General features: G+C 39.2%; 1 pseudogene; it reads right to left on the reverse strand.

Annotated features, from left to right (window-relative positions):
- Positions 1–379: 379 nt before the first annotated feature.
- Positions 380–6,243, reverse strand: LOC120237120 (annotated as a pseudogene).
- Positions 6,244–11,034: the final 4,791 nt, after the last annotated feature.

Raw genomic sequence — 11,034 nt, forward strand, 5'->3', positions numbered from 1 at the left:
GAAATCCATTCCACTCTGGGGAGAGCTTAAATTATTAAGCCTTCTAAATATCATTATCAGAAAACAGTGCTATATCCCACCTACCTGAATATTCAAGTACAATACCTAGAGTCACCCACTTCTACTTACTTTGCACCCATTTTCTTACCGGAAGAACTGATCCTGTTGGATCAGTGACCAATGGGAAATATATGGGAAGTCCAGCTTTCCAAAGATAATGAAAACATTTTTCCCACCTCATACTCAGGTGAGTGTCCCAATAGGTTAACTCCACAAGTGAATTCTCTGGTTTTGTAATTTTGTGCTAAAAAACATCCCAATATACCATTAACCTTAAGTTATCTAGTTTTTTTTTTTTTTTACAACTTTTAGAAACTGCTTATTTTCCATCAACTTTATTTCTGTTTTGTCTGAGTGTTTGGAAGAATAGCTTAAGAGACCACTCAGTGTCTGCTCCCATCCATTCAGTGGCCTGAGCAGTGGGGGCTGCAATTAGTCTTCAGTGGCAGGCTGAGCACTCCAGTCTTCAGTATGGAACTGCTGAGTAGGCACAGAGAGAACCATGACTTTGGGTCAGTCTGCAACTTCACGTTGAATAGAAGTGAACTTGGGAACTGGAGCAGTCCATTCACCCTGAAATTCCTCTTTGTCACCATCTTTTCAGCAGTTTTCTTTTCAATTTCCTTCAATTTCTTCAGAATCTTTGTAGAAGTTGAGATCAGGCATGACTTCCTATGGGTGTTCATGGAAAATGGTGCAACACATGTGTAAAACTTCCTGGGCCAGTATCCACCACTTCAGACCCACCGAGTGAGCTTCCCTCATTATTTCAAGAGATAACAATGTCCACATAGCACAGGGGAGAGTCTGTGTTACACAGGTAAATGGAGGCAGGTTAACATAAGAAGCCTCTGTGAGAGGCTGGTGGTCATCCCTAGGATCAGTAACCACCAGAAGTCTCAGCTCCTAGAAGGCTGCCTGGATCTGGATAGTGAAAGTTCCAGGCATGAAGCAGCCAGCTTTAATGGCAGCAACACACTCAGCACAGCTCATTGACCCCTATTCCTAGATGATATGACACTGACATCAGCGGGCTTTCAATGTCAACCATGGTATGAACTGCCAGCAGAAACTTCCCCCAGGTTCTCTAGAGATTTATGATATACATGTCATCACTTTTCTTTTGTAGATGCACTCTTCCAGTGGGAAGCCAAGGTTGGTATCACCTAAGTGGCTTCCTCCTGCAAATAATCTAAGGACATCCTCCTCCTTCACTTGTAGGACATCAAGGGCTCCAGACACTGTGAAAGTTTCCCTTGAAGTTACAATGGGAACCCAGAACAAAGCCATATGGACTTCTCTCTAGATAGTGTGGAAAGGCTTAAATTATCTAATTCTAAAAGCAGTGTGAAAACCCAATAGTGCCTATATAACAACATTATTTATTTATTTACTTATTTATTTATTTTGAGAAAGAGAGAAAGCACACATGCGAATAAGGGAGCGACAGAGAGAGAGGGAGAGAACTCACTGTCAGTGTGGAGCTGGATGTGGGGCTTGAATTCATGGCCCATGAGATCATGACCTGATCTGAAACCAAGAGTCAAGTGCTTAACCAACTGAGCCATTCAGGTTCCCCTACCTAACATCATTCTCTTATAATGTTTAATTTGCCTATGTAAAGCTGATTTTTAAATATATGTAGCACGTGCTTCCTGACCATCACTGATGTATTCTGTGTGCTATTAGACTCTATCCACAAGTTGACTTGGTCAGGGACACTATGTGAGGCTGTGCAGAGTATATACTGTCCAGTTTGGGGGTGAGTCACAGTATGACCTTGGGAATGCTGCCTTCCAGAACAGTGCAGTGTGTCCTCTGGATGACCACAATGATTTGATGTTCAGGTACACACATTTCTAATTTGGAAACTCTAGACCCCTCTTGTATTAGTTTACTGGGCTGTTGTAACAAAGTACCACATACTGGTACTTAAACAAAAAAAGTATATTGTTTCAGTTCTGGAGACTGGGGTCTATGATCGAGGTACCTTCAGAGTTGAGTCCTTCTGAAGGCTGTGAAGTAAAGATCCCTGTTCCAGGCCTCTCTCCTTGGCTTGTCAATGACCATTTTCTCCCTGGCTCTCTTGACATCACCTTCTCCCTATGCATGTCTGCCTCTCTGTCCAAATTTCCTCTTTTAATAAGGTGTCCAGTTAGATTGATTAGGACCAACCAAATGCTCTCATTTTAACTTGATTACCTCTGTAAAGACTCTGTTTCCAAATAAGGTCACATTCTGAGGCACCAGGAGTTAGGACTTCTTTTTGGTTGAAACATAATTCAACCCATAACAACTCCTAATAGATGAAAAGAAAATCCAGATCTTCATGGGAAAGAGACTGGGTACAGAATTCCAGCTCTCCTTGTAATTGGTATGTGCACAACAGAGAAGAATATGTGGGAATGTATCATAAGCCACCTTCAACAGCAGCTCGAACTGAATTGGAATTAAAGGCAGGGTTACAGGCAGACAAAGATAATGTGGTGTTAATTAGGACACTGAGGCAGAATTGGTGTTTCTGTTCTGGGACAGGCATTACTCCTGACAGATTCTCCTGACAATGAGCCTATGACACCGAGGCTAATATTTGGCATAATCCACTGCAAAAGTGTGCATGTGTGGAGTTATAGAAGGGGTGGTCATTTAAAAAATTGGAAGAAACAGACAGCTCAGAAGGGTAAGGGAAATTACACATCCATGGACTCTTTTGCAAAGATCCTATGAGAATCAGAGGCAGCCCAGTCCCAGAGGTTGTTGCCATGAGTACAAGACAGTCTCACACAGCTCTGCTTAGTGTCCCAGGCATCCTACCTCTGTTAGCCTCCAAATAGGTTACCTATAGGTTACCTAAAAGCCTTGCTTTGAGGATACCCATGCTGGCTTGTGTGCAGATATGGCTGAGTCCCTTATCATTGGACCCCAAAATGCACAGAAATAGAAATATTATATATAAACATATATTTTTAAAACACATAAGTACAATTATATAAATATGTATAAAACACACAAATATGTATTCATTCATACATAATATATATAATTTTTGTTATATAGAAATATATTTATTATACATATATTTAATATATAATATATATTTAAGATGTGTAAGTATACATAAATCCATGACATTGAAAAAATATATATTTATATACTTCTATTTTATATGATATATATGTTAAAACATGTTTCAAAGATAAATATATAATGTATTTCAATATATTTCAAAAATAAAATACATAATTTTATTTATTTATTTTTACATATTTACTACAGAGACTCATATGATATGAGAAGTCATAGAGTAAACCATATATAAGCCTATATGTAAAAAAATATATTTTGGGGCACCTGGGAGGCTCACTCAGTTTAGTGCTAGACTCCTGATTTCAGCTCAAGTCATGATCTCATGGTTTGGGACATTTAGCCTGGCATTGGGCTCTGTGCTGACCACTCAGAGCCTGCTTGGGATTCTCTCTCTCCCTCTCTCTCTGCCCCTCCTCTGCTTGTGTTCAAAATAAGTAAATAAACTTAACATATATAGACGGATATATATGTTTATACACTATACTTATTTATATAAATATATAAAATATATATACTTTAACCTTCCTTTTCCATTTCAGCAAGCTCCTAAATGGTTATCATGAGGTATTATTCCTCCCTTGATAAGTATTATCAGTAGAGATATTGTGAGAACCAGGGTAAATAGCCAGAATGTACACATATCAGCACTGGGGGAAAACTTACAATGGCATAAAGTAGCAGATGGGGTTTTGTTTTGTGTTTTCCCTCTGTTCATAAGATTCTAGGACAGCATGCAACAACCTGACATGGCTGGAAATCAGATTCTGGCAAAGAGATTTCCCTTCCTGAGATGTGGGCTTTTAGGATGAATTATGGGGGCAAGCATCAGTTCTTCCTTGCTGTTGTTGGTGGCCAGCCAGGATCCAACACCATTAAGAGTGGGCTGCAGCTGCATGCTGCTAACTCAGCAGTTATGGTCGGGGATACCAGCCTCTCCTTTGAAGTGATTAGTGGGCTGAAGTCTAAGTCTGGTGATTGCAGCTGTATTACCTAGCAAACTAATGGCAGGATTTTTCAGATAAACATTCAAGTTGGGGAGTCTGGCATGATTGGGGGACTGGGGCCCAAGACTTGTCACCACTGACCAGGATTAATTACTTTAAGCAATAGGCCATTGCTGAGTTTCTGTGCCCCTTTGTAGAAAGCTAATTTCTTTCTTGGGAGATCTGCCTTTCCAAGGTAAGTCTTGGGCATGTTAACCCTTCTCTCTCAAGGAAATTGGTGTAAATACAGAGAAGAGAGATAGACTGGCAGCTGGGGAACTGATATTTGAGCAAAGATTCAACATATTGGCCCTCCTGTTCCATCCCTCCAGTCTTACATACTACAGAGTCAAAGTTTGAATACAGATGTTTTTATTCCCATTTCACTGCTCTTTGAAACATCCTTCATGTCTCTTTTTTTTCCAAAGTAGTTGTGGAGCCTGTGGCAGTAGGGTATCGCATGAATCAAGGTTTTTTAGGGTTTGTTTTTTTGGCAATAGCCGTTTTGCCCCCAAAATCCTAAAATAAAGATTTACTCAAGGATGAGGAAGTTACCCTCTACTCTCTGTTGATTGTGAGGGAATCTTGAAATCATATGAATACTTAACTCATTTTTCTCTATATTAGAACTTGAATTTTTATCACCTCTTTCAATTCTTTCTCCTGGAAGAATCAATTCTTGTTTAAATTATTAATTAAAAAGTATATATGCTTCAGGAGCATGTGGCTCAGTCACATGCTCAGTCAGTTGAGCATCTGACTCTTGATTTCAGCTTGGGTCATGATCCTGGAGTTGTGGGATCAAGCCCTATGTTGGGCTCCACACTAAGTATGGAGCCTGCTTTAGATTCTCTCCCTTTCTCCCTCTGCCCCTCTCCCCTGCTCATGCTCTCATTCTTTAAAAAAATTTTTTTAATTAAAAAAATTATATATGTTTCAGACCACATGTCTTGTGGATTTCCAGTTTTACTGCCTTTGGTTGATGTTTTGCTTCTTGCCAATCCTGGATAGTCTTTCATAATTTCACCAAACTGTTTGCCACAAGTGAAAGTAACTACCTTTGTCAGCATGGAGTAAAGAGTTGGAAAGTTAAATTGCACATTAGGTGTCATTCCTGAAATTAAAATATTTATATATCTTATATTGCATAGAGTTATGCAGGAAGGTGTCCTAAGCCATGCTCTTGGTTGAAACACAGTGTTTTTGATCCATAAGAAGTGACAGAATCTCCCAGAACCCCTGTGATTACACTGAGGCCAGTTTCTACTACTTTAATCCAGACCACAGACTTATGGGTGATACAATCTAAGATAAGCCACCTCTGTTCCTACTATTCCTTTTATTCCGAATTTCTTTTCCTGTGATCTTTGCCTATTAAAACCTTACTTATCACTATTTTAATCAACTCTACTATTATAAAAGAAGTAATTAATAGCTAGTAAGCACTTCTCATGGACCAGAAGTGGTGCCAAGAGATCTCCATGTACACACTCTCTTTCATTTACAGGCAGACTTCAGAGATATTGTGGGTTTGGTTTCAGACTATCCCAACAAATATTGTAATAAAGCAGGTCAAATGAATATTTTGGTTTCCCAGTATATATAAAAATTGTGTTTACACTATACTGTAGTCTATTAAGTATGCAATAGCATAATGTGTAAAAAAAACAACAACAACAATGTACATACTTTATTTTTAAAATTCTTGATTGCTAAAAATGCCAAACATCACCTGAGCTTTTAGCAAGTCCTAACCTTTTCGCTGGTGGAGGGTCTTGCCTTGATATTGATGGCTGCTGTTGATCAGTATGGTGGTTGCCGAAGGCTGGGGTGGCTGTGGCAGTTTCTTAAAATAAGACAACAAATGAAGTTTACCACACCGATTGACTCTTCCTTTCACAAAAAATTTCCTTGTAGCATGCAATGCTCTTCAGCAGCATTTACCCATATAAGTTCTTTCAGTATTGGAGTCAACCCTCTCAAACCCTGCTGCTGCCTTATCAATGATATTTATGTAATATTCTAAATCCTTTGTTACCATTTCCTCAGTCGTCACAGCGTCTTCACTAGGACTAGCTTCCATTTCAATAAACCACTTTCTTTGTGCATCCATAAGCGGCAACACCTCATCCATTAAGATTTTATCATGACATTGAAACAATTTAGTCACATCCTCAAGCTCTAATAGTAACTTCAAAGATTACTGATCATAGATCAACATAACAGATATACTGATAATGAAAAAGTTTGAAATATTTGAGGAATTACCAAAATATGACACAGAGACATGATGTGAGAAAATGTTGGAAAAGTGGTGCCGATGGACTTACTTGCTTGATGTGAGATTGCCACAAGCTGTAATATGTAGAAAAAAAAAAAAAAACAGTATCTGCCAAGCATAATAAAAGGAGGTATGCCTGTATTGGTTTGTTTTTCATTGCCTAATCTGCACTTGTACTGTTCCGGGTGGACCAACAAATAAGAAAGATATGGTCACAGAGTTCATGGTACTTATATTCTACTAAAGAAGACAATAAAAAGGACAACAAGATAATGTCAGAGAGTAGTAAATGTTATGAACAATGTAAAATAGGGTAACATGATAGAAAGTGACTGGGAGTGTGGGGCAGTTTTAGATAGAGGGACCACAGACAACCTTTCTGAAGGAAAGGAGCCAGCTATGTGAAGATCTGGCAGCAGAGAGAATTTGAAGGCCAAAGGCATGAGGTAGAAGTGAGTCTCATAACAACCCTGTGATATCAGTAGGTCCATCTATATGAACTGCTTAAAGAACTTAACTTTCAGCTCCAGTTTTTTGGGTTTTTTTTTGTTGTTGTTGTTGTTCTTTTTTTATTGCAAAGACAGATTTATTAGCTCATTCATGACAGTTTTCTTCTTGAGCACTTACTATGTGCCAGACACTCTTTAGACTTTAGGGATGTATTATTGCTCTGTTGGAACTCAGGTTCTAGTGGAGGGATTGGGAGACAGGCAGTAAACAAAAAGTTATAGGGAAGGTTAGGTAATGGTAAATGCCTTAAAGAAAAATAAAACCGAGTAAGAAGACAGAGAATAAAGGTGGGAGGTAGGTTATTAGGGGAGTCAGGGAAAGCCTCTCTGTGGAAGTGAATTTTGAGTAGAGATCAGAAGGAAGAGAGGGAGAGAGGCAGGCCGTGTGGCTATCTGGGAGTGGGGTGGGAGTATTTTGAGTGGCGAGAATAGCTGTAAGGTTAAAAGGAGCTTGTTGTGTTCAAGGCATGGTAAAGGAGTTCATGTGGTACATAGGAAGGACTAAGTCATTCTGAGCGTGATGAGAAGCCACTGCAGGATTTGGAACAGGGATCTAATGCGAGTAAGGCTACCTACAACAGGGTGTTGGGAGAATTAAGAGATAAGGCATACATGGCCTAGCACAGAGTATGCTAGAAAGTGCTCAAAGACCCCTTGTTTCCTTTTCCCTTTCTCTCCCTTCCTCTTCCCTCCCCCCTTCTCTTCTCAGAAAGAAGGAAAAGGAAGGAAAGGAGAGGAGAGTCTCCCCTCACTGTCTCCCTACCTGTTCCTTTCCTGTCTCTATCCTTTGTACATCTATACTGCTCCAAGTATGTCTTAGAATAACCTGCTGTTATTTTCTTTCCTTGTCAGCTTCATATTAAACTATAACTACCTTGAGGACAGGAAAGTTATTGCTTATTTGCCACTTAACCCCAGTGCCTTGCAAATTGTTAAATCCAACTGAGTTATTGAACTGGCATTAAAAATCTCCTCCATGGGGGAATAGCAATTATGCCTGGGATTTAAGACCTATGTTTGGACTGCAGGACCTCCTTGTTTGTACTGGTGAGGACTGAGTTTGGTTACGGTAAATATACTGGGAAGTTGGAAGCTTTATTGTTGTTCACATAAGAACTTCCTAGCTTGCTAGTAGCTTCGAGCCAGATGCTAATTCCAGTAGAAACTTGGGCAAGTTACTTAATATTTCTGAAACTCACTTTTCTCATTTGTACAACTGAGATAATAATCCATAGGATTATTGAGGGATTGAAGGAGATCATGTACATAAAGCTCTAAATTCAGTAGACAGCTACAGGTAAGCAGGAAATACTATCTAGTGTTGAAGGTACTGTCTTCATTTCCTGCCATTTCTCCAAGACAATCACACCAACTCTGAAAGTCAGTCTGGCAGCTCTGAAGGAGGAGATAGAGCCTGTCGCTTGCTGAAGCAGTACATTTTACCCACTTACAATTATAACAATGAGTCTGATGCTGGGCAGAAAGTCAAGGAATAGCACTGGCTCCTCCTTTTCAACCTTGTCTATTTGTGTTAGATTTACTTTAGTTCTTTGAGAGCAAAGAACTTGCTTTTTTTTTTTGAATCTTGATGGCAAGGGGGAAAATAACTTGCCTAAGGTCACACATCTAATAGTGGCACAGCTAGAATTTGAATAAATGTCTGGCTCATTCTGCAGCTCTTCAGTATAGAAGAAAGCATGCTCTCCTGAGTCAGGACACGTGATTTGGGCACTCCACCACTTATCTTGTCACCTTGGTGAAATGCATTTATCCTCTCAGGAAAAGTAGGAACCACTCTCCTAATTCCCAATACAATGTCCTTTCATTTGACCTTCTCTCGTTTCAATTTCCACTTGTACCCATTTAGGATGTTGGAGTAGTTTCTGACTTTGTTTTCACAAGGAAGCCCTGATATCTGCACCCCAGGCTCTTACAGCTGACCTGTTTCTGTCAGGTGACCTTTCTGCTGAAAGATCTATATGATTATTCCCAGGCATCAATCTCCACCAAGATTGCTAAAGCCACTTTACTTTGCAAAGTAGTCAATAGAGTTGTTTTGTATTTAGCTCAGCAGGGGAGATAACCTTACATTTCAAAACCCTTTGGTCTAATTCTGTGTCCTTCTCTATACACTCTTCCCCCAGCCTTGCTTTTTTCTTTCATCAGCTAAATTCTGCTTTTAGTCCCATCTGTTCTTTCCTTTTGTTCATTTTATCTCCACCAGGGACCTGGAAGATAGGAAAATATGCATCTGAAATACAGAGTTGTTGTCTGGGAGAGATCAAAGCATTGTTTCTTTCATTCTTTTTCTTTTTTTCTCTTTTTCCCTTAACAGCATGATCAAATCTTGGTTCTTCAAGAATAACTTTTGCAGGCTGCCCATTAAAAGGTTGGATAATGAGCATTTAGTGTTCTGGTGATTAAGACCATTCTGCCTCACAGGTCAGGGCCACCTGAATTAATTGGCACCTTCTCAGTTGGAGTTCCATTCTCACATATCTTATTCTACCAAGAATGGCATTCAGAGACCTCTATAATCCATCATCATGCAGTTTTCCTACCCTCCCTCCCTCTCCCTGTAAGACTCATCTCTTGATCGAGTGATTTACCCTCCCTCTGCCACCTTCTTGCTCTACCATTTGAATCCATGCCACGGTGTTCCTTATTTCCCTCTGCCTGGAATGGTAATAGTTACAACTGTAGACTCAGGAGTCAGTCTGCATTGAAATCATTACCACCAGCCCTGTAACACTAGATATTTAACTTTGGCTTTCTCACATATAAAAGGAGATGATAATAGCTTTTTCACCTCACTGGGCAGTTGTGAAGATGAAGTAAGACAGCGAGTATAAAGGGTTTGGTGACATACCTGGCTTATAGTAAGTGCTCACTAAATATTAGTTGCTATAATTTTCCACTTGTACCTGTCTAGATCTCACTGCATCTTCCGGGCCATTACTCAAAATACACTGCCATCTCTTATACAAGTCTTTTTTGACCATCTTCCAGTTCAAAGTGACCTCTTCCTTCAAATATTCTTATTTTGTGACTTGTGCAGAATTATTTGGTTGGTCTGAGTTTATGTTCAAAGTCCCCACCTGAAAGTGAAATGCTATTGGAGGCAGAGACCTAAGCTTCTAGCACAGAGCTGAGGCACATTTCTAGAGTGGAATTCTACTTTTCTGCCCCAGAGTTAAGGGAATTTCATTTTGTTGATGTTTGGGTTCTTGAATATTCTACTGATTTAATGAATGGTTCATTCTTTTTTCACTACACCAGGACATTGGTATCCTAGGTCTTTTGCTTCTAAGTGTAGTCAGTTCAGGCCGGTAAGGTTCTGATATGGCCTCTGGCCTTGACTATTTGGCAAACAATAGTAAGGTCTATTTTGGACCATTAAGGTCATTTACCTTTGGCAAGCTAAAAATGGGACGTTTTGAAAGAAGCTTGAGAGTATATCTCAGTATCCTCTATGTGTATCTGCAGTTAAGATTGATTTCTGATTTTCAGTAGCAGTTTTATTAAAAAAAACTGCAAGAAATTTCACATATGTTTTGCCTCACAAATACCTATAATTAGGTCAGAATTCAGGAAAGTTGGCTTCTATTTGCATAGAATGACATTAATTCTGCATTTTCTCCTAACAAGGTTGAAAGAAAGGATTAATCACTTATTCATGCAAAACCAACTCACATGAATCATTTATTTATCTTGTTCTGGTAATTTTGCAGAGCTCATTTTTACATGCCTCAGGTTGCAGATAAAGTGAAAACTCAGAAGGTGATTTACCCTCCACAATAAAGATATAATGGCCATGTAAACAGGATGTTTCCTATAGGAAATCAATAGGTAACCATGGAAATGACTCTACAATGGGAAATTCTATTTCCTTATGAACAAATCATCAAAAAGATCAATTGTAAGATGAAAGGGCTTTGTCTGTGCCCATACCTTTGACAAAGGCTCTCGATCTATGTAAAGGAGAAACCATGCACATTGATGCCGGTAAACAACTATCTTAATCTATATTGAAAATGAACATCACTTTTTTACTTTCTTAAATTTGGGCTGAAATTTTTTGAGCACTGTTCTTAGAGGTATAACTAAGAAACCT

The sequence above is a fragment of the Hyaena hyaena genome, unplaced genomic scaffold (assembly GCF_003009895.1).
Source record: "Hyaena hyaena isolate Hyena2069 unplaced genomic scaffold, ASM300989v1 scaffold_172, whole genome shotgun sequence".
Classification (NCBI taxonomy): Eukaryota; Metazoa; Chordata; class Mammalia; order Carnivora; family Hyaenidae; genus Hyaena; species Hyaena hyaena.